The sequence below is a fragment of the Pinus tabuliformis genome, chromosome 1_2 (assembly GCF_031772625.1).
Source record: "Pinus tabuliformis cultivar Carrire ecotype Pingquan chromosome 1_2, CPIR1, whole genome shotgun sequence".
In the NCBI taxonomy this organism is placed as follows: Eukaryota; Viridiplantae; Streptophyta; class Pinopsida; order Pinales; family Pinaceae; genus Pinus; species Pinus tabuliformis.
In genome coordinates this window covers 493,562,148-493,588,763 of record NC_142298.1, presented here as the reverse complement: position 1 = coordinate 493,588,763, position 26,616 = coordinate 493,562,148, and positions in this window count along the sequence as shown.

Below are 26,616 nucleotides of genomic sequence, written 5' to 3'. Positions count from 1 at the left end.
CCATAAAATATTTGCTACAGGGGGGGTCCAAGGGGGGCGGCTGCGACCTTTGGGAGCCCCCCCCCTGGCGGGGGGTTTCGGGGGCTTAAAACAGCTGTAAAATTGCCTTGTAAAAGTATAGTAATTTCTAGTCAATCTGGGCCGTTCATTAGGCGGATGATCTGACGGTAGAAATTATGTTTATTTTAGGGGTTTTTGCCCTAGAAGGCAACCCCTCTCTTTGTATGAGGGTATTGTATTTTGAGGCTGTGTGATAGATGTGTATTATGTGAGTGAGAAACAGAGAGGTGAGACTGTGAGAGAAAACAGAGGATATTACAGCAGATTTGCTGTAGGTTGTGTCTCTTCATTTTGCTGGATAATAGAAAGGAAGGACTGGCTGTTCGGGGTGGACGTAGCCCAAACTGGGTGAACCACGTATATCTGTGTCTCTCTTGTTTTGTGCGTTTTTCTGTGTTTATATTTCTGCAATATTTTATGTGTTCCATTGCTCCGTAATATATAATTTTCTAACAACTGGTATCAGAGCCAAAGGTCTATTTGGCTGATAAACACGCAGGAAAGAAAGGTTCCTGGTTCGAGTGGGAGCAATGGCGGAAGATGGTAAGTTTAGGGTCGAGAAATTTAACGGCCAAAACTTCTTGCTGTGGAAGATGCAGATGGAAGATTATCTGTATTAGAAAGATCTATACCTACCATTGGGCGGAAAAACAAAGATACCGACGGGTATGAAAGATGAAGAATGGAACCTTCTAGATAGAAACGCACTCGGAACAATACGGTTGTGCCTTGCTGCGTCAGTCGCCTTCAACATTTCGAAGGAAACCACGACAGAGGGTTTGATGCAGACGTTGTCGAAACTATATGAAAAACCCTCGGCCTCAAACAAGGTATTTCTTATGAAACGGATTTAACATGAATATGTCGGAAGGTGGATCTGTTGCAAACCATTTAAATGATTTTAATACAGTTACAAGTCAGTTAAGTTCTGTAGGGGTAAACTTTTATGATGAAGTTAGAGCTCTGTTATTCTTGTGCTCATTACCAGAAAGTTGGAACGGTTTGGTAATGGCCATTAGTAACTCCGTTTCTGGATCTAGTACTTTAAAGTTTGATGATGTTGTCGGTGCTATCCTTAGCGAGGAAATGCGACGGAAAAGCTCCGGTGAGACATCGGGAAATGCTTTGAGTGCAGAGTCTAGAGGAAGAAAAATGGAAAGAGGAAAGAGCTCAGGATATCGCAGTAAATCAAGGCAAGGCAAATCCAAGTCCAAATCGGGGATAGTGTGCTGGAAATGTGGAAAGAAAGGACACCTAAAGAAAGACTGTAGATCTCGGAAGGGAAAAGAAGGAGATGCACAGCAAGAAAACAATCATGAAGAAAATGTGACAGGTGAGGTGTTAGAAGATGCTTTGATTCTTTCTTTCGAAAATATTACTGATTCCTGGGTGGTAGATTCAGGGGCTTCATTCCATGCCACACCTGATAAGAAATACTTTCATGACTATGTTCAAGGAGATTTTGGACAAGTTCGTCTGGGTGATGATAAACCCTGTAAAATCGTTGGAATGGGTAAGGTTCTTGTAAAACAGCAGAATGGAAACCAATGGCTATTAAAGGAGGTAAGGCATGTTCTAGATCTAAAGAAAAATCTGATTTCAACAGGGCAGTTAGGCAGTGAAGGTTGTGTGACAACTTTCACAGATAAATATTGGAAGGTCACCAAAGGAGCCCTGGTAATAGCAAAAGGCGAAAAGGTTGCTACATTGTATTTATGCAATGGTATTTCTAACTCTGTTAATGCTTTAACTTCCAAAGGAGCAGATGCAGCATTATGGGATCATAGGCTCGGACACATGAGTGAAAAGGGGATGAAGATTCTTCACTCAAGGAATTTGTTGTCGGGTTTGAAGAATGTTGATTTGGACTTCTGTGAGAACTGCATTTATGGAAAACAGAAGACAATCAGATTTCTCAGAGTTGGGAAAGAAAAGAAGAACGAAAAATTAGAGCTTGTGCATACAGACGTATGGGGACCTGCTCAGGTATCATCTCTCAGTCGCTCTTGTTATTATGTTACTTTTATTGATGATGCAACTAGAAAAACATGGATTTATTGTATTAAGAATAAATCTGATGTATTTGATACTTTCAAGGAATGGAAAGCTTTGGTTGAGATTGAGACAGGAAAGAAATTGAAGTGTCTTAGATCAGACAATGGAGGTGAATATTGCAGCAAAGAGTTTGATAGGTACTGTTCAGAGCATGGAATTCGCAGAGAGAAGACAGTTCCAAGAACACCACAAGAAAATGGTGTGTCAGAAAGGATGAACAGAACAATCATGGAGCGTGCAAGGTGCATGAGATTGCATGCAGGATTGCCTTTACAGTTTTGGGCAGATGCTGTAGATACTGTTGTTTATCTAATAAACAGAGGGCCTTCAAGTTCCTTGGATGGTGGTGTTCCAGAGGAAGCATGGACAGGTAAAAAGGTAAACTACTCTATTTTAAAGCCTTTTGGTTGTGAGGCCTTTGTCCATATTGATAAAGAAAATAGAACAAAGCTTGAGGCAAAGTCAAAGAAATGTACCTTTATTGGATATGGTGTTAATGATTTTGGTTATCGCTTATATGATTACGAAAATCAAAAAATCATTAGGAGCAAAGATGTAATATTGAATGAAAAGGTCTTGTATAAGAATCAATTGCAGGAAAAGAAACAGAAAAATGAAAACAAAGAATATGCAGTTCTTGATGAAATCACTGAAAAGGTAAAGGTGCCTAAAAATAATAATAATCAACAACAGCAATCACCACAACAGAAACAGGCACCCCAAACACCTGAAAGTGGTGTTAGAAGATCTACCAGGATAAGTATACCCCCTGAACGATACTCTCCTTCATTATATTATTTATTGTTGACTGATTTTGGTGAACCCGAATGTTATGAAGAAGCAATGCAGGTTGAAAGCAGGAAGAAGTGGGAGGTAGCCAAGGAAGAAGAGATGGACTCCTTAATGCATAACCAGACTTCGGATTTAGTCAGGTTGCCTGCAGGAAAAACTACATTGAAGAATAAATGGGTTTACAGGCTGAAGGAAGAAGATGGAGGAAAACAGAGGTACAAAGCTAGACTTGTGGTGAAGGGGTTTGCACAGAAGAAAGGTATTGATTTTGATGAAATATTTTCTCTTGTTGTTAAAATGACTTCAATCAGAACTATTTTAAGTCTTGTAGCAGCTGAAGATTTGCATCTTGAGCAGTTAGATGTAAAGGCAACCTTTCTCCATGGGGATTTGGAGAAAGAGATATATATGTAGCAGCCACAAGGATATGAGGTGAAAGGGAAGGACAAACTAGTGTGCAGGTTGAAGAAGAGCTTGTATGGCTTAAAACAGGATCCAAGGCAGTGGTATCTAAAATTTGACAAGTTTATGTCTGAACAAGGTTATACTAGATGTCACTCTGATCATTGTGTTTATCTGAAAAAGCAAAATGATGGCAGCTATATTATATTGTTATTGTATGTGGATGTCATGCTTGTTGCAGGATCTAACATGCAGGAAATAAATGTACTCAAAAGAAAATTGGCAAATTCATTTGCAATGAAGGATTTGGGAGCTGCAAAACAAATCCTTGGTATGAGAATAACTAGAGACAAGAAAAATCGTAAATTAACATTGTCTCAGAATGAGTACATACAAAAGGTGTTGAAAAGATTTAACATGCACAATGCAAAACCAGTTAGTACACCTTTTGCTAGCCATTTCAAACTTAGTAAGGAAATGTGCCCAAAGACCCAAGAAGACATGGATTATATGTCTAAAGTTCCATATGCATCAACAGTTGGAAGCTTAATGTATGCAATGGTCTGCACAAGGCCTGATATTGCACATGCAGTGGGAGTTGTAAGCAGGTACATGAACAATCCAGGAAAGGAACATTGGATGGTAGTGAAATGGATTCTCAGATATTTGAAAGGTACCACAAATCAAGCATTATGCTTTGGTGGTTCAAACATCTCCCTACAAGGATATGTTGATGCAGATATGGCAGGTGACAGAGATAACAGGAGGAGCACTTTAGGATATGTATTTACTGTTGGAGGAACAACTGTCAGTTGGGTTTCAAAAATCCAAAGTGTTGTTGCAGTTTCAACAACAGAAGCAGAGTATGTTGCTGCTACAGAGGCTAGTAAAGAAATGATTTGGTTACAAAGGTTTATGGGTTAATTGGGTAAGGAGCATGATATGGGCACGTTATACAGTGATAGCCAAAGTGCCATTCATCTTGCAAAGAACTCAACATTTCATTCTAGGACTAAACACATACAACTCAAGTACCATTTCATACGATCAGTGTTGGAAGATGGAGAGTTGAAGCTGGAAAAGATACACACTAGCCAGAATCCTGTAGATATGCTAACAAAAGTTGTAACCAGGGAGAAACTGAGAATATGCTCAGTTTCAGTTGGTCTTCAAGGATGACGATGAAGATGAGAAACAGCCAGGTCCAAAGAGGAGTCATTGTCCAGCAAATGGAGCAGCGATGGAGTTGCTACAATCAGTCTCCAAGTGGGAGATTGTTGGGTGTGGAGCCTAATAATCTTCTATATTCAAAGGTAGCGCCACATAGGACACCAGTTCGAAATGGGGGCGGCAACGCCGCCCGTAAAATATTCGCTACAGGGGGGGTTCAGGGGGGGGTGGCTGCGACCTTTGGGAGCCCCCCCCCTGGCGGGGGGTTTCAGGGGCAGCGCCCCCGAAGCTAGAAACAGCTGTAAAATTGCCTTGTAAATGTATAGTAATTTCTAGTCAATCTGAGTCGTTCATTAGGCGGATGATCTGACGGTAGAACTTATGTTTAGTTTAGGGTTTTTTGCCCTAGAAGGCAACCCCTCTCTTTGTATGAGGGTATTGTATTTTGAGGCTATGTGATAGATGTGTATTCTGTGAGCGAGAAACAGAGAGGTGAGACTGTGAGAGAAAACAGAGGATATTACAGCGGATTTGCTGTAGGTTGTGTCTCTTCATTTTGCTGGATAATAGAAAGGAAGGACTGGCTGTTCGGGGTGGACGTAGCCCAAACTGGGTGAACCACGTATATCTGTGTCTCTCTTGTTTTGTGCATTTTTCTGTGTTTATATTTCTGCAATATTTTATGTGTTCCATTGCTCCGTAATATATAATTTTCTAACAAGGGAAAAGGTTATTATTGCTCAATTAAGGACCAACTCGCATCAACTTCGGTGTGAAACAAGAATATGGAAAAGGACTAAAGAAGCTTGCGAAGAACGAGTGTGTATATTTTGTATGTCTGAGGGAGTGCAATCAGAAAAACATTTCATTTTGGAATGTGATTAATTCAAAGGCATTAGAGAAAGTTATGAGAATATGTTAGCATCAGTTTCTTGGCATTGCCTTTGAGGGGATTGTTGAGAGGTTGGGCCAGCTCATTATTAATTTGAATAAGAAAAGGATTGAATTGAAAAAGGCCAAAAGCAAGGAACTAATGGTCCCATAGAGTATTTTAGTCTCTTGGATGTTAAAATATCATTTCACTTCATTGTCCAATTCTAGACAAATTAGACCACAAAATAAATCATTCCAAAAAATCTAACAAATAGCCTATGCTATCTTTAAATTTTATTTTATTAAAACTTATTATTATTATAATATTACTTTAATAATTTAAAATAAATATTTAACCATGTCCTCTACAGTATTAAAATCAATTTGAAGAAATTTATTATTGTATTAATTTGGCCCTTCAATCCATTTATTATATGTTTCTAATTCTTCTAACTTAATATAATTTTAAGGCATAGTCTAACTTATAGATGAAATAACATTTTTGACTGAATTCACCAAAACAACAATACTATTTCAAGATTTTTTTTGTTATTTAAAATACATTTTTTAATACAAAAATGGATTCAGCTCCCTGAAAACTCGAGGGCTAGAATTATGCAGATTAAACAATTTAAACTTAAATAATACTAATTTAATAATTGAAAATAAATATTTTACCATTTCCACTTTAATATTAAAATAAATTTGAACAAACTCATTATTTTATTATTTGACTAATTTGGTCATTCAGCCCATTTATTGTATTTTTCTAATTCTTTTAAATTAATATATTCTATTTACTCTAATTTAACCATAACCTTTCCCCAACCTCCAAAAAAATTAATAATTATTTATTGTTAATAGATATCAAATCAGCAATCTTCACATCCTCTCTATTTTCCTAACAATTTATCTCTATCTCTATATCCTAGTAGTAAACACAATAACAATCGAACAACCATTAACACCACTATTCCCATACTTCAACTAAAACAAAGAGCACATTTCATATTTTTCTAATTCTTCTAATCTAATATAATTTTAATACAAATTTAATAATTTAAAATAAATATTTTATCATTTTCCACTTTAGTATTAAAATAAATTTGACCAAGTTCATTATTTTATTATTCTATTATTTTGGCTCTTCTTCCCATTTATTATATTAATCTAATTATTTTAATTAATATATTTTATTTATTCTATTTTAACCATAACCTCTATTATATTCCATTTTATAATTAACATATTATTAATTACCCATAGATATCAAATCAACAAGGTTCACATTCTCTCTATTTTCCTAACGGCCATATTTTATCTCGGAGTTGTCTTTAGTGCGAATTTTTGGACTTTTCGGTATCAAAATTTGGTGGAAAAATTTGAGGTGAAATCTTCATTTATGTTATTTAAAAATACTCTTTTACTGTATATATGGATTCAACACCCTGAAAAACCCTACGACACTTCGATTGTGTAGGGATTACCTATCAAGCTTGTCTTTTCAATAAATTTCTGCCTAGCTTAGAGAAATTAGACCAGAAAACCCACCAGAAAAGCTTCCAAAAAATCTCACTAAAGACAACTCATTTTATCTCTATCTTAATGGTCATATTTTATAACTATCTTTTCTACTTTCCTAATGGTCATATTTTATTATTATCCTCTCTACTTTCCTAAGAGTCATATTCTATTTTTATCTTCTATATATTCTTGGTTTAACACTCTTACTATTCCTAGACTTCCACTAAAGCTAACAAATTGAAAACTTGTCCATTAATAATGTTTGAGTCAATTTATTTTGATGAGAGAATACTATCCATTGTAGTTAAACTTGATGTTTCATATATGAATCTCTCTATTCCAAAAAAACATTACATGTTAAATATCATTCTAATGATTAACTTAGTCTTATTTTGATATGCTTGTAAATATTTTAAATTCAAAATGACTTAAACTTAGTCTTATTTTGATATACTTTTAAATATTTTAAATTCAAAATGACTTAGTCTTATTTTGATATGATGGTAAATATTTTGCTTTTTCATTATCATTTTTGTGCTTTTATTTTTTTCTCTTTGTTCCCTACTTTTATCACTGAGAAAAGAGTGAGCAGTGACCTGTCATCTTTATGTAAATTGCTATCATTATATATGTGAGTTACTAATAACAGAAGGAAGGAGATCAGCCTGGAATACCCACTATGCTTCACTTTGCTATGCTTCAACCTTTCAACAAATTATGGATTCCCATATACCCATAATGGATAACAACTTAATGTCTGGTGGGGTATGGTCTGGTGGTAATGTCAGGTAGCTATTGAATGTATTCTATCTTCAGGTTGATATGGGTCACTTCTCATCTCCGTTCTCTTGCCTAAGGAGGATCACCTATGAAAATGGACAGGGTCAACATCTTTATGCGATAGCGATATGGTATATTGGATTGGGTTATTCCCAGGAATATATATCTTTCTTATTTTTAGTGGTAGTTATAGGTTGTTCATGAGGTGGGTCACCTAATTAGATTATATGATTTTAGGATATTATTGTTAAGGTTATAGTTGTGGTTATGACTATGGCAAGGTTGTGCAACAGCTTCAACGACTATATCCCTTATAGTACTGTAATTATGGTTACTATAATTCGATCCATTTGAAGTATGAAATATTGTTCCGGAGGAGGTATGGTGGCTTAGCATTATCATACCCTGTAACCTGGGAATTTTTTACCTTTGCGATCCTGGCCTAGCGCGTAGAATATTTCACTTATAGAACCTGGCCATGAATAGACTATTGTATCTTATTCTTATCCTCTTATCTCATTATTAGGTTAAAATTATATAAAGCATAGAAAATATTAGAAAATATTTACAACCATATATAAGGCATAAAAAATATTAGAAAATGTTTACAACCATATATTTCTCTGGTTCTATTATCTAGTATAGAATGCTAAATATCGGTAATTATAAGATTAAACATCAAGTTTAGTGCGAATCTTCATGTAGCATCCTTTTGAATGCTTGGAAACTGACACTCAGTTCTTTGCCTGGTAGATTCCAATCGAAGGAAACAACTAGGTTGCTTGGAGGTGGGACCGAATAGACGGCCGGATATGACTCTGACGAACTTCCTTCCTGCAGTAAAGGAATGGGTATACTGCCCCCATGTTCACCGGAGTCTGTGTTTATGAAGAGAATTTGAACGATGTCGTTCTTATTCTCTCCGGTGACTATATCATCTGAAGATGGACCTTCTGAAGGCAAGACTGGGTTAACTGCGCCCTCAACCTTTTGACTTTCGTCTAGTGTGAATTTGGATGGTTTATCTTCAATGATAGATGCTTTGACCGACCACAATGGCGTGTCAGTAGGATTTTCAACTAGTGATGGACTTGGCAAGAGTATCTTATATCCAGGAGGAAGCCGTAACGGTGAAACCGGACGGTCATCCAAAACTCTTTTAGCCTCGTCTAGGAAGGGACAATGGTGGACAGCGTGATCACCTTCACACAATTTACAAGGGAATTTACTTTTCCTTTTATGTCCCGACGTTTCACTTTCACGAGTTGACGGTGTACTTTCAACATGATCATCTGAGGTTGTTGACACCGGATTGTGCAAACGAGGAGACCAGTCCCTTAAGATTCGAGGGATGCAGGGAAAATCTCGATGATAATGATCTCCTTTGCAAATGACACATGGATATTTAGGCTTTGACAGTGCAATGTGTGGATTTTCACTAGATGATGCCTGGTTACCCCTTTTCACCTTTGGCTCCTTCTTCTTCTTCTCTTTCTTCTCCTTCCCCTTCTTCTCCTTCTTAGTTACTTGATTTTTGGCTTTACCAGCTCCATCAAGCAAAGAGGATGGAGGAGAGGGAGAATCAGATGAAGTAGAAGGTTGGGGGGTAGATTTGGTCTTGTCTAGTTGCTGACTTGATTGCTCAGGAATCACGATGTTCTGAATGACAGAGGTTGAGAAGAGCCATATGGGCAGGCCCATTGTCAATCCTGGAAGCGACAATGTGGCCATATGAGGTGCATCAACATCTGCCCAAGAGGAGAAAGGACTAGGATTTCCTCCAAGGGGAAATCCTTGGTTGGTGGACTCCATTTTTCTCAACCTAAGACCAACGTATGAAAGGTGATGTTTATTCCGATTAAAATAAATTTTAGACGCTTTGACACAACTTGTTTTTTCAATTTTTAAGAGTCGAGAAAAAACAAAAGATGACTCTAGTCGCCTTCGATTTTTAATGAGCTTGAAGTGACAAGTGCTCAGATGGACCTTTTCCTTTAAGGAGTCTGAAAATGAATGAAAGAGACTACTCTTGAAATCTAGACATAGGGATTACCAAACCAATCACAAAACTGCAGAATACTTTTTACGGTACGGCAGTCAATCTTCCTGAATGCTGTGTTCAGTGCATTGCGATTGATAGGGTGGCAGACATGGCTTCCTATGGATAAAGGATATAGCCTATTGTGGTATCCCAATATATACTCGACGATACGTGGGAGAACAAGTCCGTACTGGCACTTGTCATCTCAAAGTGGAGGAATCACCCAACCAGCAATGAAAACAACAGTTATCAGGATTTACGACACCGGAATACGTCTCTAGCCTAGACTTCTAAATGTTGTGCGTTAGGTTCCAAAGCGTTTTTAGTTTCATTAAATTTATTTTACAGTTGATCTTGTTTAAGAAATTTTCCTTTCAGGTTCACCACGTGATGTAGATATACAATTCCTAAAATGCAATCTAAGATGATAAAAAATCGTTTAATCTTCTTTTTGCAATGAAAATCCTAGCTACTAAAGAAACAGAGATGATATTCTTTCAACATAGAGTAGAGAGCACATTCTATATGCACTTTGCTAAATCAAACAAACAAATAGTCTAAATGGAAATGCACATGCATGTATTTGTTTTCAGCCTTCTTAATGTGTGAATGATAAAAAGAAAGCTAAGCGCAAATCTGAATTATTTTTCGAAGTGACATTACTAACAAGCTTCTTTTCAAGACAAAATGAAGACAATGATGACAATTTGCGATTTGGAATGGAAAACATGATTTTGACACTTGGAAAACTACTAATTCAAATCAAATACAAGAGTAATAGTGTAATCGACTATTAAGAACAATCAGATTCTCTTCTATGACTGAAAACGACACTTGCGACACTTACAAATCAAGAAATGACAGTTCAATTACGCTACTTCTTTGTAAAAGAGAACTGAAAATGGATCACAATACATTAAAACATTTACAGTTCTTTGCAAAATGGAGGTGGAATAATGGTAAGGAAGGGGGTTTCCATAGAGGTATACTAACTACAGATAGAAAAACTCCTGAATAGAGCTGAAAAGAGTGAAGAAAAACCAAAGTCTAGAGGCGAAATTAGCCTTCTCTGACGAGCGCACCTGTTACACAGGGATTCCAGTATTCATCCCACCTACAACACATGGGAAGTGCAATGTATACTGATATCCTTGAAGAGAGGGTGCGATGGTACAGTGCGAGACTTTTGATCCATTTCTTGATCACGGTTTGCATCACAGTTCAGGGATTTAGGCCTAGCAAGTGATAATCAGTAAATAAATCACAGGGGTAGATCTAAGGAGGTTACTAGAGCCACCATAAGGGAAATTAGAGAGTTTGTAAATCGATTGTTCAGTTCATAAACAAAACCCGGAGATAGACTGAAGCAACATTGATCTACTTTGCACTTGCATAGCAAATGCAGTTCGAAGGCTAGCTGGCTTGACTTCAGGCTTCGTATGTAAGTTTATAAAGCAAACAAATATAGACAAACAAACAATCTATTCACTCCCCAGCGGAGTCGCCATATTTTTATCGAGAAATCTAGTGTCTATGCAGAGCTGCTAGTCCCACTAAGACTGGTAGCTATCTTAGAAACAAACAAACTAAAACTACTTTCATTTTCCTTTATGAGAAGTAGATAAGAGGGGAACAAAGGAGACCAACCTCTGTCTTGCGCTTAGTTCCTTTCTTGATTCCTCTCCCTTCTGATAGATCTCTGACACTCGCTTCCTCGTCTACCCAGCTTTAAAGAGCACCTATGGAATCAAAGCAGCATAACACTATCCAAGAACAGAGATCTACTATCATAAACAATATAGGACCAGATATATATTGACCAAACAAATGCATATATCATCAATCATACAAGAATGTGGAGGAAAACTTGAATAGCTTTATTAATATCAAGAATAACAAAGAGGATTACAACCAATTGTTCTGACCCAACATCATCCTCTCAGCAAGAAAGCCCTTCTTCACCTCATGAAAAGCTTAGATCACCCAACATTATGATGTTACACCAAGAAACCAGCAGCACTTCCTTGCAAGATACAAAATTCCAGCCTCTGGATCTCTGGGATGAGGGATCCATATATAGATGATTGTAGGGAGGTGAGTCAGCTTCTGAGATTTGATTAGTGTCCTCTCTCTGATAGTTCTTGATTCAACTTGGAAATTGATGATCTCTTACTCATCCCTGGGCGAATGCAAAGAGGCAAGTGTCACAGGAGAAGTTTCTGGAAGATTCCATGATCACCCACCTCGCAAATTGACTCTGCCATTTGTCCACTCTCACCGATCGCACCCCATAGAAGGGCTTTTCAATATGCATCGCACCTCCCGTGTGTATTTAGGTGGGATGCAATGCACTTTGACCATGGAGCAGGTGAGATGGTCCAGCTTTGACCAGTTCTCTGTAGTTTTTCATGGAGAACTTCTGGGAGATGATGTAATCAGCTGACCTTGTTCTTTTAGGGGATGGAACAAAAGTTTTAGGGACATAGGAATCCTTGGTTCATGGACATGTTTGATTGGAGTTGCAATGCCAAAACATTTCTATAACACCCTGTAAGATTCTCTTCTCTCCATCATCATCCAAGCACTCAATAGCCTTGTCGTAGAAATCTACCTTAGTCCTATGAAGCTACAACTAATACATGCCCAAAATCATATTGTATGAAACCAAAGGACGAACATTTAGATGTGATGGTGTAGGCATATTATTCAACCCAAATGCACAATCTCTCACCCAGTGATGAACACTTTTTGGTACTTGTAGCCAACTGGACCAACCAAGACTCTGCATGCCCTTATTTTCTCATGGCATACTTATCAACCAACTTAATATTAATATAAATATAATTAGATCCAGGATCAATAAAAATGGAAGAAACTCGATCACAGAGCTTACCTTCCATCTTAATAATGGATGCATGGTTATCAGCTTGCTTGTTATCAAATGTTGCATAAATATGAGTAATGCTCTACCCAACATCCCTAACTGTTTGTGCCTCCTGAGAACTGTAGACTTTGAGGTCGGCTACCCTGGTACAATGACCAATCCTTCTTATAGTAATCCTTTCCACAAATACAACACTGCAATGGTTCTCTACCACTACCTTTATTATGCTTCTCTCCAAGATGAGATCCATGTCCCTTCTCTACTACAACAAACTTTTTATAAGGAGCCACATTCTCACTTGTATCCTAAGGTATTTCCCTCTTTGGAGACCACTTTCATTTGGTTTTATTATTCCATTTCCAGGCACACATAGGCTTAATTTTGCACTTTGATTGCTCATAATAGTGCTTCAAATTCGCATTGATTTCCTCGAATGACCGAGGCTCATCATACTCAATCCAATCTTTGAATGCTAATGGAATTCCACTGATGAATCTTTGAACCTCTGTATTTTTTTCCTTAAGATAAGGCACATACCTTAACAACACTAGAAATTTATTCATGTACACTTCATCTATCATAGACCTGACCTTCAATTCATGGAACTCATTAGCGTTACCATCATATTATCTCTCTGACAAGTACTTCTTCCTTAATAGTCTTTTGAGCTCATGCCAACTCAACTCCTTTGTATTGATGCCTCTGACATGGTTTACATATTCCTACCAAATATCTGCCTTTCCCTTGAGACTAAAAACAACTATCCTAGCTTTCATGTTCTCTGTATAATCATGTAGCTCAAAAACCCTCCTCATCCCAATCAACCATGGTTCTACATCTTGTGGTTTCTTCAACTCTTCGTGGAATGTAGGAGCCTTCGATTTCTTGAGCTTATCTAGAGAGTACCCCCTCCCACTCCTCCTGTAAGGATGATAGCAATGATGACCATGATGCCTCTATGATCGAGAACTAGAATAAAACCTATGCCACCTTTGATTGTGTCATCCTCATTCTACTTGCGCCCTCCATGAGACCTCTGTTGGAAACAACACCGAGAGGGGGGGTGAACCAGTATTTTAAATACTCACAACATAATTTTATTTTCTGAAATATGTACGCAACTTTACTGAACCGAACTCATGTATGTAGCTGACTGTTGTAAAATAAATTAGCATAATATTAGTAAACTTGTAAAACAGTTAATTCATAATATGTTAAACTTAAACTAGAATGTAAGAGATTTATCAGGCATTTGATAAGAAGTAAGTAGGTGCAGTAAGGATAGAATAAAGTATCACACATAAGCAACACACCTGAACACCAAGATTTAAGGTGGAAACGCAATGTGGGAGAAAACCATCGCTATTGTTGTCTCCGTCTTCAAACTTATTAATATGAAAAATTTCTTACTTTATTGTACTGGTGTAGACTAATGCTAGTACGTAGGCAACCACGTGCTGAAGGAGACAACCTTCACTCATTCTCCATATCCTATTGGAAGGGAGCTCAAACCCCCTGATCTGATTTCCAGCTACTACTCGCAAGAAGCTTTGACTCCCTCACTAAAGGATCCAACCCTCAACAACATCCATGGACCATGTTTCATAAATTTTCACGCTGGATCTGCCTTCTTTAATACATCACAACTTGTAGATCAACTGATGCAAACACCAACTTAATTCAAACAAAACAGTGAGATCAATGTAAGTAGAACACGAAACTGAACCCATAATACAACATCAACACATAGAATCAACTCCAACCATGATCATTCATATGACAACATGCATACACTACTTCACTTAAGGAAAGTCGCATGTATATGCACTTTTCTACAGAGAAACCTGCATACAGTTCTCAATATACTAAAAACGTGTAATTCTGAATCAAACACAGAGTTTCCCAGAGTTATTCTAAAATTTTAAATTAGCTCAAAGAACCCTCATATAGTTAGCAACATTAATAATATTTTCAACCAATCAACATGTAACCAAATTCAACTTCATCATTCAATTAGTTCTACTTTAGACATTATCACTCAACCCAAATCGACATGAGGACATCATTGACAGACAATAGAGATACATCATCATTAACTAGGTTGATCAATTTATGAAAAAAAAACCCTTCCTTTATGCATGCGACTTTGAAAAACAAACCTGCGTGTATACATGACTTAACCGAGACCAACTTGCATACATATCTACAATTTTTTACCAAAAAATGTGAAGCTCTTTAGAAATTCAGAAAGGTGAAGATCATAATATTTAAAGATAAAAACATGCATCAATACTTAAATCTAGTCAATCCATGAGCAAATCATATAATGGAAATTCATTTCAGGTCTCAATATCCTGATCCATCATTGTATTCATCGGTGCATATTTTTTTCAGATATCTGTGTCAACTATGGCCCTTACAATGCAAATATACTTCATATTGAAGTATTCATCGAAATCTCTTTCACATTCACACTTAGCACTTTGATCTTCACCTCCTTATATAGTTAGAGCCTTAGCCAATACCATGAGTCAAAACTACACTATTGCCAGTGGTAATCTTAGACGAGATCAAGTAACTGTTAATGCGATCAATATTGTGGGCTAATACCATGGTAAGGACCCTTGGTATTCTTAAATTAGTGCACTGGTATGTACATGACTTTCCTTCTTTGTACCTACGTGTATACTATTCCAAAAGAATACTCTTCCCATGTGTCTTAGTTGATCTATAAGGAGAGTCACGTGAACTGTAATCCACCATTCTACTTGCCATCTCTGATCTTATTGTTCCCACAAATATGCCATGTTAGATAAATGAAATATAAACATAACCAATATACTACAGTGAAGTTCAAGGGAGGCTATCTCGTATTCACAATCCTTCCATATTATCACAACACACACACACACACAAACACATACCTATAATGACACGAACATATCAACCTATCCACATCATTCATTGTAACACCAACTAGATACATGACAACCATAGCCACTACAATTCATGCATACAACTGACATGCATGTATAGCAATCACATCCTTCCCATCATGTCCAAGTATTGAACCTAGAAGCTCTGATACGAATCAGTAATGTGACACCACACATTTACCCACTTTTATAAGCACTATGGGTAAATGAAAAGAGAAGTTCCAATATGACATGACCCAAACTCCTAGTTTTAGTTGAGGAAGTAGGGCCTACAAACCAACCACAAACTGACATCCTACAGGGACTACAAATCACCCAACAACCTAGGTGGTCAATCCCTGATATGGAACCTTTTTTCAGTCACTTATACCTATAACTACACCATTGACACTACCCTCATGTAGTTGTGAGCTTCCAACCACACTCACAAGCCTTGCTCCACGTGGTTATGATCCCAGATCCTCATTTTTATGCCTTCGGTCCTAAGATCTAAGCCACTTTCTAGGATATCCTCCAGGCCAGTTCCAAAAACTTCCTATAACTTTTCAAAATCATATTTCTCATAACGACAATGTTAATCATTCAAACTTGAATCCAGAACTTGACCTTGGCTAACAAGAACATACTAGATATTTTGTCAAACACATGGAAAATATGTATGCTACATGTCATCAATGCATACCTGATTTTATATCTTTGTACTTTAGTTGAAAATCCCTAAGAAGTTGTAATTCCCTCTCAAGTACCTGTAACAACAATTGTTAGCCTATGCATTCATAAACCATTTATTAACTTATCAAAGAATCATAATATCCACAACCGAATCGCATAATAAACCATTCTTATAACTAACATACAACCATAATATTAACCATGACACAAAAACCATCAAATCAACATAATAACGAGTACAAATGCTCATAAATCACAATATGAAAATAACTCTTACTAACATATGAAAATTCCAACCAAGTCAAGCACTTCCACGTACAATCTGACCATAGATTGAATTGAACCAAAAATTTCTTTCAGTCAATCACCCATGTGCTATATTCCAAGCATGAATGTGGGATCTCATGGGATAAACCAAGTCATAAAGAAGCAAGGGAATCCAAAGTTTAAACCACTTCTACCCTCAAACTACCACAATCTCACAAAAACTGGTCAAGAGATCGCAAACCAAAACAAGCTTCGATTCCTTATAATTTCCTCACCATACCTTGAGGAATTTTCCTGTCTACACCCACCTATAAAGGGCTTCCCAAAGAAAACCATATCCACCCCAAACCCTTGGAAATTTTCCTGAGACCACCTCACCTAGTTCCAACGCTTTTTGGCAATCCAAAGCTCAACCAAGAAATGAATCCCATGAAAAAATAACTATCTAGGAAATGGCAAGGCAAGGTTAAAACCACTATCAAATTTGACAAAACCCATGTCAATGACAACAAATGAACCAAATACTCAAATGCATAAACCATGCATTCACACATCATCTAGGAAACCACACATGCAACCTGTTACCTGTAAAAATGTCCTACTCAAGTTTTTGATCCAACCTTCTCCTTTCTTTCCTTGCTTGTCCTTGCTTAGTCCTTTCCCATCCTTTGCTTGCTTTATTTCTTTCTCCTCTTGGTGTTCCTCTCTCTCTCTGAAACTAATTCCAAATCAAAACTGATAAAAAACTATTAGCTGATCCTTAGAAGCTCTTTCATCATTGTGGCCTTTATTATCTTCATTTTCCTTCATTTTTTCTCTAATATCCCTCTCATGAAAATATATGTATCTTAGCCTTCCTTTTCTCCTATTTCCTTTATTTTCATAAATAAAATGCTAATTAATGGCTCTTTGCCTTGTCCAAGCATTTTCCAATTTCATTAGCCATTAATAAACCGAAATTGATGCCTACTATAGTTATTTTCCCAACATTCAACTTGGAATACTTGTCCCACGACCTTGGTCTTATTTTCAATTTATTAAGCTTTATTATATGAACTTTAACCCATGGTTGTTAAAAGACTTCATCGATTTCATTGAGAAAATTAAACACCTAATTCTTGATGGAAAGAACATCACGGTTAAATGTGATGTCGTCTCCCTATTTACCAAAACCCTATCTTAGAAGCCATTGACCTCATTTAAAAACTAATTGATTTTAAAACCCTCAAACTCATCAAGATTTTCCTCACCACTACTTTCTTCATTTTTAATGCATTCTACTGTGAGAAAACTGAGTGCACAACCATGGGTTCCTCCATTTCACTTATTGTTGCCAACATTTTCACATAGCACTCTGGAGCCTTATGCCTTAAAATCTTCCACTTAAAACCTATGTTTTGGAAGCTCTTTGTCAATGATATCTTTTGTTATTTGGTCTTGTGGTATGCTACAACTCTGAACCTTCCTTTCCCATATTATTCACTTTCCTTCCCACTTCCAATTCAATATTGAGCTTTAATCCAAACAATCCCTCCCTTTCTTAACAACCTTGTCTCTTGTCGTCCTGATTACCCACCAAGTCTATTGTAAGAAGACTCATACTGATACGTACTTTCATTCTAACTCTCACCATCATCTTGCTCAAAAATATGTCGTACTTAAAACCCTTGCTACTCATGCCAATTAGATTTCTCCCTCTCAATAATTTTCCAATGAAAAAGAACATATGACCAAAGCCCTTAAATCTAATGGTTACTCCTTGTTCTATATCAAAAAATAATTTCTTTATGCTATCCACTTTAATCTTAAAATCCTTGTCATCAATCCACCCTTAGCCAAAGTCTCCCTTCCCTATATTTATGGAATTACCAATCATATTTCCAAAATCCTTTCTAAAGGAACATCAAACCCTTGTTCAAACCCTAGAAAACCCTTAGTAAGCTCTTCATGTTGGCCAAAGACAAGAGTGGCCCCATTTTTGGCCTTGAAATCTATGAGATCCCTTGCTCCTGTGGAATGTCTTACATAGGAGAAATTGGAAGATCCTTCAAAGCCTATCTTAAAAGCATATGAATGACACATACCATAACTGAATCATTAAATCAACTATCGATGAACACTCCCACAATACCAAGCATTTAGTTTGTTTTGTGAAAACCAAAGTCTTCACCTCTACCTCTTTCCACTCAAACCACACCATTAGGGAGGCTCTAGAAATTGAAAAGCACACTAACAACTTTAATAAAGAAGATGGATAACAATTGAGCCATTCTTGGAAACTCACTATTCTTTTTTTGTCCATTAATAATAATCCTCCTAACTCTGATGTTAGGCCTAATGATTCTCAGTTAACCTCCCCCTTCACCTTTCACTGGCTCCTCTTTGTTACCTTATCCATAACCCTTTGTTTTTGCCTAGTCTTTTCCCTCAAACCCCACCCCCTTTTTAATTAATCATTCCTTTTAAAAACTTTTAATATATACTATGTTAATTATCCAATTTTAATCTTAACTCTATTTTTAATACTTCATTAAATTAAATTAAATTAAATACTATTTTAAATTCTTCTTTGATTTTAATTCTTCTTTAATTTTACCCTAATTAAATAATTTTTTATTCTATTTTTGTAACTCTTTAATTATATTTTATATTATGTTAACCTAATTTAATCATATCCTTATATTACTTTAATAAAAAAAATTAATGGCCTTGTTTACTTGTTAGGTTTTTTGGAGTTTTAGCTAGAACGCGGGAAAAATTATGGTGAAATCTTGATTTGTATAGATTAAATTGGATTTTTGAGTGCATATATGAATCTAGCACCCTAAAAAACATGGACACTTATATTGTGAAAAGTTGACCCCTCAAACTTGTGATTCCAATGAATGAAACAAAACTACACATGGATGAAAAAATGGAAAATCTACTTCAATGCCTAATTATGGTCAAATCTTGATTTGTATAGATTAAATTGGTTTTTTGATTGCATGTATGAATCTAGCACACTAAAAAACATGGACACTTAGATTGTGAAAAGTTCACTCCTGAAATTTGTGATTCCAATGAATGAAACAAAACTACACATGGATGAAAAGATGGAATATCTACCTCAATGCCTGTCCCAAAAATGCAAGGAGCTATAGAATTTTGTTATGGAGAAGTTTCGTAAAAAGGCATGGGGGAAACAGTTGGGTAGAAAGAAGTAATACATTGAGGAATTTAATCCTGCATGTGATCTACAACAAAAATAGTTCATTGGAGCTAGCATTTCGTGGAGGGAAAATGTTCTTATTGCTCAATTAAGAACCAACTGACATAAACTTTGGTTTGAAACATGAAGATGGAAAATGCCTAAAGAAGCTTGCGAAGAATGGGTGTGTACATTTTGTACGTATGGGACAGTAGAATCAGAAAAACTTTAACTTATGGGAATATGTTAGCATCAATTTCTTGGAATTGTGTTTTTAGCCAGGGGATTATTGGAAGGTTGGGCTAGCTCATTATCAATAAGAAAATGATTGAATTGAAAAAGGCTAAAAGAAAGGAACTAATGGTCCCATAGACTATTTATAGTCTAGTGGATGTTAAAATATCATTTTTGGAAGGTTGGGCTAGCTCATTATCAATAAGAAAATGATTGAATTGAAAAAGGCTAAAAGAAAGGAACTAATGGTCCCATAGACTATTTATAGCCTAGTCGATGTTAAAATATCATTTCATTTCATAGTCTGCTTCTAGACAAATTAGACCACAAAATAGGCTAGAAAACATTCCAAAAAATCTAACAAATAGCCTATGCTATCTTTTAATTTTAATTTATTAAAACTTATTATTATTATTATTATTATAACAATTTAATAATTTAAAATAAATATTTTACCATGTCCCCTCAGATATTAAAATAAATTTGACCAAATTTATTATTCTATTAATTTGGCCCTTCAATCCATTTATTATATTTTTCTAATTCTTCTAATTTAATATAATTTTAAGGCATAGTCTAACTTATAGAAGAAATATATTTTTGAATCTGATTTGTCGAGGCTCCAATAAATTATTTAATGTGACTTTTCCCGAAATTTTCTCTCTAAACATTATGGATCACAGAAGTCTAATCTCAGAAATATTTTTGAATACAAAAATGGATTCAATGCCCTAAAAAACGTTGGGGCACTAAAATTATCCAGATCAAACAATTTAAACTTAAATAGTACTAATTTAATAACTGAAAATAATATTTTTGAATACAAAAATCGATTCAACTCCCTAAAAAACCCGGGGCACTAAAATTATGCAGATCAAACAATTTAAACTTAAGTAGTACTAATTTAATAATTGAAAATAACTATTTTACGATTTCCACTTTAATATTAAAATAAATTTGAACAAAGTCATTATTTTATTAATTTGGTCCTTCATCCCATTTATTATATTATTCTAATTCTTTTAAATTAATATATTATATTTACTATAATTTAACCATAACCTTTCCCCAACTTCCAAAAAAATAACAATTATTAATTATTGATTATTAATAACAAATTATTAATTATTTATTGTTAATAAATATCAAATCAACAGTCTTCACATCCTCTCTATTTTTCTAACAATCATATTTTATCTCTATTTCACTATCCTAATGATCATATTTTATCACTATCCTCTATACTTTTGTAACCGCCATATTCTATATCTATCCCACTAAGACCACTATTCCCATACTTCCACTAAAACAAAGAGCACATTGCATATTTTTCTAATTCATCTAATTTAATATAATATTAATACTAATTTAATAATTTAAAATAAATATTTTGAGATCTGGGGAAAGCGTTGAGTAGCGAGAGTGGAAGAATCGCAGCGGCCAAGGTTCCTCAGCAAGCGGAGTTCGATTCATATGGAGAGCAGCAGGGGAGGGAGCTCGTCTCCCTCCTACAAAGATGCAGTAGCCAGCGGAAGTAAGGGCCCCCCTAGAAACAATAAAAGTGATATGAACTACAGATTCAGAGACAATGAAAAGGAAACAGATGGGACCAGAACAAAAGAAAACTGCAACACAAAGGACAAAGAGGAAGAAGACAAAAGTCTGGGTTCAAGAGACAAAAAACTAAAAGGACCTTGCAAACCAAAAGCAGAAATCACTCACCGAGTAATATTAAATGATCCTGTTGTACAGGAGCACAAGGAACATATGGGAACCTACACCATAATCTATAAATTCATGGGACTATGGCCCACTGAAAAGGCTTTACAGACGTGGATCAAGTGTCATTGGAAGCCCAAAGGAAGCATTGACCTACATCTAGGGTCAAAAGGATTCTTCACAGTAGTGTTCTCCAACATCGAAGACAAAGACAAAATATTTGAAGGAGGACCCTATTTTTTTGCTGCAGCAGGTCTCTATATGAGACCTTGGAAAATAAACTTTGTCCCAGAGAGGGAGACTTTCTCCTCCGTTCCTGTGTGGGTAAGGCTCCACTCTCTACCTCTGGATTATTGGCAAACTGAATCATTGGCTGCCATTGCTAATAAACTAGGACACTATATCAAAGCTTCTAAAGCCACAAGAAGGGGAAAATACACCTCCTTTGCTAGAATCTGTGTGGAAATGGATCTATCAGGAGCACTTCCGGATGAAGTTATCCTAGAATTTTTGGATGAGGAGTGGGTGCAGGCGGTTGATTACGAGCATATACCCTTCAGATGCTGAAGATGCCACAAACATGGGCTTTTGTTAAGAGATTGCCCTCTCAGTAAAGAAGATAACAAAGAAAAACTCAGTACATCGAAGGACACCGAAAGCTTTCAGAAAGTGGCCAGTAGAGGAAGGGGAGGAAAAAAGGGATGAAACAACAACACATTGAGGGGCAAAAATGCAGTCAGAATAAGTTTAAAGTGCTAGAAGAGACTGAAGAAATCACAAGAGAAAATCAAGATCCGGAGGAAGATGCTAAAGAAAAAGAAAAGAAAGAGGACGTAAATCTCTCTCCGGCCATTGACTCTCTAAAAGAAGCAATGAGAAGTGAAACAGAAATGGAAATGGACTAGGAAATGACTCAAAGTGAAACAGATCTGGAAGAGCACGAACTACAAGAAATCCTCGACAAGGAAAACTTGGATTTTGAAGGATTCCTGATGCAAGGCACCAAAGGAGGACTAGATTCTCTGCCCCAAGATGAATGCAATAGAATACAACAATTTTTTTTTATGGAAAAATCAGGAGAAAGGGTAGGAGAAAGGCAAGAACATCCACAAACAGGAGCATAGATGGGTGAAAACAATGAAATTAAATCCAGGATTAGCCACTAGCAATCCAAGAAAGAAGAGAGGCAGAAAAAAGCAAAATGAGCTCTGGATGGAGTGTGAAAAGCTAATGATACACTTAGGTAAGATGAAAGATCTAACCAGCTACTCCTTTACAAATCTTTAATTATGAAGTTCATCTCATGGGAGGTCTAGGTAGTAAAAGAAAACAGAGAATTCTTAGTAAGAGAATGAAATTAGCAATGCCAGACATAATCTTCATTCAATAAACAAAATGCTCCATTCAGAAAATAAAACAAATCCATAGAAAATGGCTCAGTAAATTTGAGTTTCTAGAAGTTAAAGCAGAAAACACAGTGGGGGGCATCCTTACTCTCTGGAACCCCCAAAAAGTCACTATTGTAGATGCGGAGGCAATGAGAAATTACTTATCAACTATCATTCAGCCAATGGGGATGCCTGACACCTTCCATGTAACGAACGTCTATGGTCCCCAGAGAATAGATGAGAAGCTTAGATTTTTGAACTCCCTAGTAGATCTCAGAAGCAGACATAAAGAAATCCCTTGGGTCATTGGAGGAGACTTTAATATGATTAAATCTCTTTCAAAAAAAAGGGAGGCACCAGAATCCTCAGTAGAGAATCATTAGTGTTCAATTCTTTCACAGAAGACATGAAGATGGTTGACTCTGAAATGCAAAATGGTCTTTTTACTTGGAATAACAAAAGAGGTGATGATGCTCAAGTTGCCTCTAATTTAGACATATTTTTGATCTCTGAGAAGTTGATGCTCACAAATTCAGAAATAGCTGCAAGTGTTCTCCCATTCGGAGGCTCTGATCACAGGCCAATTCAATTGGAAATCAAGGGAATTGATTCTCCCAAGAACAGACCCTTCAGATTTGAAAATATCTGGCTCTCCCACCCAAATTTTATCAGCAATATTAAGGAATGGTGGTCCGAAGATCTTCAGATTCAGGGCTCCAAAATGTTTCTCCTCCACAAAGGACTAAACCACATAAAAACCAAACTCAAAGAATGGAACAAGAAGGATTTTGGTAATATTTTTGCAAACAAAAAATAACTAGAGATCAAAATGCAGGTTCTAAACCAAGCAATGATCGTAGAAGGTTTTGATAAATCCAAAAGTGAGTAAGCTGAAAAACTCAACCTTGATTGGGAGATTTTATGCAAACAAGAGGAAATTTTTTGGAGACAAAAGTCCAGAGTTCAATGGCTCAAAGAAGGTGAACGGAACACTAGGATTTTCCAACGTTCCACCATAGCCAATAGAACACACAACAGACTCTCATCAATTTTGAATGAATACGGGGAGCTTCAAACCACTCACAAGAATATCGAAGCTCTGATGGTTCAACATTTCAGAGGTATCACAAATGAAAACAATCCAGATAAAGACCATCACATCAAGGAAATTATAAAGAATATTCCAAGGATGGTGTCAAGAGAAGATAACTTTAACCTAAACAAACTAGTATCTGAAGCAGAGGTTAGTACGGTGATCAAAGAGATGCAGAATGGCAAAGCTCCAGGTCCAGATGGTTTTAATGTGGAATTTTTCAAAGCCTACTAGAATGTTGTCAAACATGATATTTTGGATGTGGTTGAGGAATCCAGAGGAATCATATCCATTCTGAAAGCCCTCAACACCTCTTTCATCTCCCTGATCCCCAAACAAGACTCAGCCCTAACTCCTGATAAGTTGAGACCCATTGCCTTATGCAATGTTGTTTACAAAATCATTTATAAGATCCTGGCCAGCAGAATCAAACCTCTTCTGCCTTATTTGATTTATGGGGAACGGTCTGGTTATGTGGAAGGAAGGCAAATCCTGGATAATATTATTCAGGCTCACGAGGTTGTTCACTCTCTCACTAGCAAAAAGCAAGCCGGTATGATCATGCAATTACACATTACAAAAGTGTATGACAAGGTGAACTGGATTTACATCAAAAAGGTCCTTTCCGCGTTTGGGTTTGATCATGACTGGATCAAATGGGTTATGGATATGGTTACCTCACCCAGCTTTTCAATTCTGGTGAATGGCGTGCCCTTAGAGATCTTCACTCCTTCCAGAGGCCTTAGACAGGGAGATCCACTCTCTCCCTTTCTTTTCATCCTCATGATGGAAGGATTGGTCAGAACTATTACAACTGCTAAAGTTTTAGGAAATATCAAGGTCCTTCAATTAACGGAGAGCTGCAAATCCTTGACTCATCAACAATTTGTGGATGACACCATGCTGCAGGGTATCCCCACAATCAAGGAAGCTACAGAGTACAAAAAAATCTTAAATGACTTTGCCTTAGCTTCAGGTATGGAAGTCAGTCTCTCCAAATCAAAAATATTTTTCTTTAACACTAACATTGCTATTCAAAGGAACATCTCTAGAATTCTGGGCTTCCAAAGGAAGGTCCTCCCTTCCAACTATCTAGGCATCCCCCTAACGGATAAACCAATGCGCAAAAGTATCTGGGAACCGGTGCTCAACAAGATGCAAGACAAGATCAAAAGATGGAATTTTAGAGCATTGAACCTGGTTGGTAGATTGATTTTGATTAAAGAAGTTCTTCAATCCATCCCTATTTTCTTTCTATCAACCCTGCCAGCTCCCAAAGGGGTTTTACAGCAACTCAAGAACATTCAAAGAGACTTTCTCTGGGACAAGGAGGAGACAAAAAAGAAATGGGCACTCATTTCTTGGGACAAAATCTGCAAACCCAAATGTCATGGAGGCCTAAGCTTAGATGATCAGGAGATTCTAAGTAATGTTCTAGGAGCCAAGATTTGGTGGAGATGGGTTAAAGAACCAGAGGCACAATGGGCTAAAACCTAGAAAGAAAAATATGCCAACTCCTGGCAAACAAGTGATCTCATTAGAATGTCAGGGAACATAAAAGGCTCTCACATCTAGAATAAAGCCTGGGATAACAGAAGCCTAGTTCAGAACAATAGCTTCTGGGAAATCAGAGCAGGTGAACAAGCTCTCTTTTGGGAAGATAAATGGCAATGAGAACCAATGTTGTTAAGGGAGGAATTTATGAGCATCAAGCAGGAAACTGATTCCCAACGACTATCAAAAGTCAGGGATTTCTGGAATCTTCCTCATAATACTGAGAAATGGAGAAGCTGGAGGAAAATAGAATGCAGCGGGGAAGGCCCCATAAAGGAAAAAATAGAAGAACTTATGAAAATTTTATAATAGAGAAAGATCTTGGTCACAGATGGGCAGGATCAGTTAAGATGGGGACAAAACAAAGAAGGCATCTTTAACATCCATGAAGCAAAAAGTATTACCCTTAACCTAGATCCCCGCGTATCGACAAAGTCCTGGCAAAAACTTTGGAGCCACCAAGGATGGATGAAGATCAAATTGTTCATGTGGTAAGTTCATCATAAGAAATTATTAACTTGGGATAACATTCAGAAGAGGGGGGTTATGGGGCCCTCTAGATGCCCATTATGTGAGGCCCAAGATGAAACAATAGAGCAAATTCTCAACTATTGTACCTATATCAACTGGTTGTGGGATTATTTCAACAGACAAACAGAGATAAAGGTAGCATCATTAATACCCTGAACAAGTGGAGAAAAAACTTCTCAGAGAATGATATCCTTAATGCGGCCTGGACCTTGACACAAAGGTTCATTATATGGAATGTTTGGAAGGAAAGGAATAAAATAATTTTCAAGGATGAAAAAACTACTGCCATTTGCCTGTTGGAACTAATCTTAAAGCATATTAAGGAGACCGTCTCCACCACTGTGCACAGTTACCCCTCGAATCCTCCCACTGCGCATGATTTGAAAACTCTCAAGCAACTGGGAATTCATGAGATTACACTCCAGGGTCTTAGAAAAAAAGTAAGATTGTT